Raw genomic sequence first — 5,190 nt, 5'->3', positions numbered from 1 at the left:
AGGACCACAACCAGCCGTGTGTTTACTTGCAAAAGCTTCAGAAGGCTGGCTATGGCATCGACGACTTGGTCACGCAGGCATGAGGAATTTGCACACGCTTGCGAAGAAGAAGCATGTCATTGGCATTGAGAATGTCAAATTCCTCAAGGATCATTTATGCAGAGCCTGTGAAGCTGGAAAAATGACCAAGGCCAAGCATCCAGCAAAGACTATCATGACCACTACTCGTCCATTCGAATTGCTTCACATGGACCTCTTCGGACCTAATCATTACTCAGCAGTCACTAATGATGCATCTCTATACGGTTTTGTCATTGTTGATGATTACTCTCGATATACATGGGTACACATTGTTACTTACAAACATGAAGTGCAGGAAGTGTTCAAACGATTTTCCTTGAGGGCTTCAACCAACTTTGGTGTGAAGATCAAGCACATCAGAAGTGACAATGGAACTGAGTTCAAGAATTCCGGTCTTGATGCCTATCTTGATGAACTTGGTATTACTCATGAGTTATCTGCTCCTTATACTCCTCAGCAAAATGGCGTCGTGGAACGCAAGAACAGAACTCTTGTTGAGATGGCTCGCACTATGCTTGATGAATACAAAACGCCTCAGCATTTTTGGATTGATGCAACTGATACTGCATGCCACATCATCAACAGAGTATATCTTCACAAATTCTTCAAGAAGACGGCCTATGAACTCCTCATTGACAAGAAACCCAATGTGAGTTATTTCAAAGTCTTCGGTGCTAAATGTTGGATTAGAGATCCTCACCACAACTCTAAATTTGCACCGAAAGCACATGAAGGTTTTATGCTTGGTTACGGAAAGGACTCGCACACCTACAGAGTCTTCAACATTGTTCTTCACAAGATTGTTGACACTATAGATGTGCGGTTCAATGAAACTAATGGCTCGCAAAGAGAGCACCTACCTTCTGTGTTAGATGAACCAACACCTGAGGATTCTATCAAGTTCAAGGCAACTGAGGATGTAATTCCTACTGAAGAATCTGCTGAAGAATTCATTCCTGTTCATGAAGAACGTCGAGCTGATGCACCTGAAGAACATGATGAGGAAAATGGTGCTGAAGACAATGCTGATCAAATTCCTCAGCGACAACCAGCTCATCCTCGCGTTGCAAAAGAAGTGCAAGTGGAGAAGATCATCGATGACATTAGCGCACCAGGTCCTCTCACACGCTCAAAAGCTTCACATTTATCTAACTTTTGTGGGCACTATGCTTTTGTCTCTATCACAGAGCCCACTAAGGTAGATGAAGCATTTCTGGAGCCAGAGTGGATTCAGGCTATGCAAGCAGAACTACATCAGTTCGAGCTTAACAATGTCTGGGAATTGGTCAATCGCCCAGATCCTCGCAAGCATAATATCATTGGCACAAAGTGGATCTACCGCAACAAGCAAGATGAAAATGGCCTTGTGGTGAGGAATAAGGCACGACTAGTAGCTCAAGGCTACACACAGGTTGAAGGAATTGATTTTGATGAAACTTTTGCACCTGTTGCTAGACTTGAGGCTATTCGCATATTACTTGCTTAGGCTAACCATCATGATATCACCTTATATCAAATGGATGTGAAAAGTGCATTCCTCAATGGTAAGCTTGAGGAAGAAGTATATGTTGCTCAACCCCCAGGTTTTGAAGATCCAAAGAATCCTGACAAAGTCTTCAGACTTAATAAGGCTCTCTATGGCCTCAAGCAAGCCCCTCGGGCGTGGTATGATACATTGAAGGAATTCTTCGTGAAGAATGGCTTCACACCCGGTTCACTCGACCCTACTCTCTTTATAAAATCTTATGATGGTGAACTGTTTGTGTGCCAAATATATGTTGCTGATATTATCTTTGGCTGTACTGACCAACGTTATAGTGATGAATTTGCCTATATGATGAGTGAAGAATATCAAATGTCTATGATGGGAGAGTTGAAATTCTTCTTAGGTCTTCAAATCCGTCAGCAGCGCAATGGCATATTCATATCTTAGGAGAAATACCTCAAAGATGTACTAAGGAAATTCGGCATGCAAGATTGCAAAGGCGTCAAAATTCCTATGCCCACAAATGGCCATCTATGCACTGATGAAAATGGTATTGACTTCGATCACAAGGTATACCGCTCCATGATTGGTTCTTTATTGTACTTATGTGCATCTAGGCCAGATATAATGCTTAGTGTTTGCATGTGTGCCCGATTTCAAGCTGCACCGAAGGAATCACACCATAAGGCTGTGAAGCATATTCTTTGATATCTAGCTCACACACCAACACTAGGATTATGGTACCCCAAGGGCTCTGCTTTTGATCTCATTGGATATTCTGACTCTGACTATGCTGGTGATCGTGTGGATCGCAAGTCAACATCTGGTACTTGTCATTTCCTCGGACGATCTTTGGTCTGTTGGTCCTCGAAGAAACAGAACTGCGTATCACTATCTACTGCTGAAGCTGAATACATTGCTGCTGGCTCTTGCTGTGCTCAACTGCTTTGGATGAAGCAAACCCTCAAGGACTATGGCATCAACATGAAGAATGTGCCTCTCCTCTGTGACAATGAGAGTGCCATCAAGATTGCACACAACCCAGTTCAGCACTCGAAGACAAAGCACATTCAGATTCGTCATCATTTTCTTCGTGATCATGTGTTGAAGGGCGACATCTCCATCGAGCACGTGAAGACTGAAGAACAGCTAGCTGATATCTTCACTAAGCCCTTGGATGAGAAGAGATTTAGCAAGTTGCGGTGTGAGCTAAATATCTTAGAGTCTTTGAATGTTCTTTGAAAAGGACACACATCCTAACACTTATGCAAAATTGATGACTTAGATGTGCAACACATGAAGAAACATTTTTCTTCAATCAATGAAGAATAACACTCCAAGTGTGAAGAAATTAATGAAGAATTTGATTCTCAGAACCCTATGACAATTGTACGCGGTGTCTGAAATCATCATTCTTATACGGTGGGCCACGCCACCACAAAAAGTTGAAAATCTTCAATTTGAGTTTTTCCTCATTTTTGAAATTCTTCAGTTTTTCAAATTCTTCAACTTTGCAAAATCTTCACTGTTTCCGTCGTTTTTCTTCATTGGCTATATATATATATATATATATATGAGTTTATGTCCTCTACAGCATTCACTTATGGCTATTTCAAGTTGCTTTTTCTGCTAAGTGAATGTGATCGGACCCTTCCCCCTCTATGCTATACTCAACCCAATCTATTCACAAATTCTTCATGTGCGTTCTATTTTGAAACTCGTTCAAAATCTTCACTGTATCCTTGTCAGCTGAAGAAATTGCGAACGGAACTTTAAAACAAATCTTATCCAGATTTTTGGTTTTGCCGCTCAAACCGTTCTGCATCCCACGATGCATTATTATAATCACCCACGATCTTACACGATCTCATCTGCACAGTACGTGGGTGACACATGTCGTGTGAAGGAGAAAGGGCAGGGGCATGTTCGTCCCAAAATCTTCAGGCGAACAGTTTTCACCGTGGCTATAAATACCCCTCTCCCCTTCCTCACTTCATTTACTCCGCTCGGTCGCTGTCTCTCGCTCGAGCTCCTCAAACCCTAGCGCCGCCGCTACTCCATCGCCGCCGGTGAGGAAGAGCTTCGCTGCCTCGACCTCGTCGCCGTCGTACTCGCGCCGGTTGCGGAAATCTTCACTCCGCCGCCGCCGTAGCTGTCTCCCTCTGCCAAGTTAGGGCGTGGGAGATCTAACTTGACGAACTTCACCACTGTTCATCTCAGTTCGTCGTGTTCTTCAGTTCGGGTAATTAAAAGTTACTTTTATTACTCACTTTGATTCTGAAGCTTTCCTGAAAATCTTCAAAGGTGTTTATTCTTCAAATCTTCAAATCTTCACACATATGAACACCTCACACACTGTATGCTCTTGATCCATCTCTCTAAGCACTCATTTCTTCAAGATTTCTCAATTGTGTGGATTTTCGATCTGTACAACTCTGGAACCTAAGACAAGAATGCTTAGTGAAATTCCTCAAGGCTCAACTGGTCAAATTCCTCAAAACTTGTCTTTTCGGAAAACCTTCTGAGAACGCATATGACCTCTCGAAATTCCTCGCACCTACACTCTGTTCACAGGTACTCATGTCCACTGCTGAATCACTAGGTTCTCATCAACTTAACTCATTTGCAGCGTTCCTTGAAGAAAAACTGCATACTTCTTCAGAGTGTTCAATTGTTCAAATTCCTCATCTGAAGAAAATGGCTGAAGGAAAGAGACCGCAGAAAGGAGGAAAGAAACCGGAGGTCATGACTGCTTTCGAGATCCATGATGACATATACAAAGACTATTGCACACCTGATGAAGCCAAATTTGGCAAAGAGAACAAAAATTAGCGCAAAGTGCGCATTCAGAGGATTGAACGAAGATGGGCACGAGAATGGAGGGAATATTGATATGTTACTCCAAAGTACATGAAGAAATTCGCCTTAAATCCTCCATGCCCAAGAGCTCCACTGGCACCTGGCCAAGTAGCTGATCCCACCAGCATCAAGCGTGGTGAGGACTTTCCTGAAGAATGGGCTAGGCGTTAAGCAAAATTGGCAAGACAAGCCAAGGAGGCAGTGAGGAAATTCAATGAGGATTCTGCCGCTGCTGCTGCTGCTGAGACCTCGCTCAAACCAAGGAAATCAATGCTGAAGAAGCCTGCTCGTAAGCCAAGTGCTTCACCAACAGCGCCCTCACGGCCAAATTCCTCAGCTGCGCCCTCACGACAAATTCCTCAGACTGCTACTGCTCCACCAAAGTCCTCAGCAGCTCCCTCAAAGTCCTCAACTCCTGTGCATCTGGCTACATGTCAAAGGACTACGAGTTTTTCAATTGCTTCTGGTGTCTCAGCAAGTTCCTCAGCTACACCAATGTCCTCATCATGCCCCACTCTGTTGAAGACTAAAGCAACAGCTGGACGTGGTCCTCGGCCAAGTCCAAGGAAGAAACAGGTTGCATTCCAAGTGCCCTCTGATGATGAAGCTTCTGATGAAGAACTTGCAGAAATCATCAGAGACAGACAATCAAAGGCCGCTAGAGCCAAAGGGACATCTGTGCCACTGCTTTTCGATCCGAGGAAAATCCTCGACTACATTGACCTCTGGCACAAGGATCCAAACACACCCATGCCTGATTTTCA

Source organism: Triticum aestivum, chromosome 7B (assembly GCF_018294505.1).
Source record: "Triticum aestivum cultivar Chinese Spring chromosome 7B, IWGSC CS RefSeq v2.1, whole genome shotgun sequence".
NCBI lineage: Eukaryota > Viridiplantae > Streptophyta > Magnoliopsida > Poales > Poaceae > Triticum > Triticum aestivum.
Note: the sequence above shows the minus strand (reverse complement) of the source record.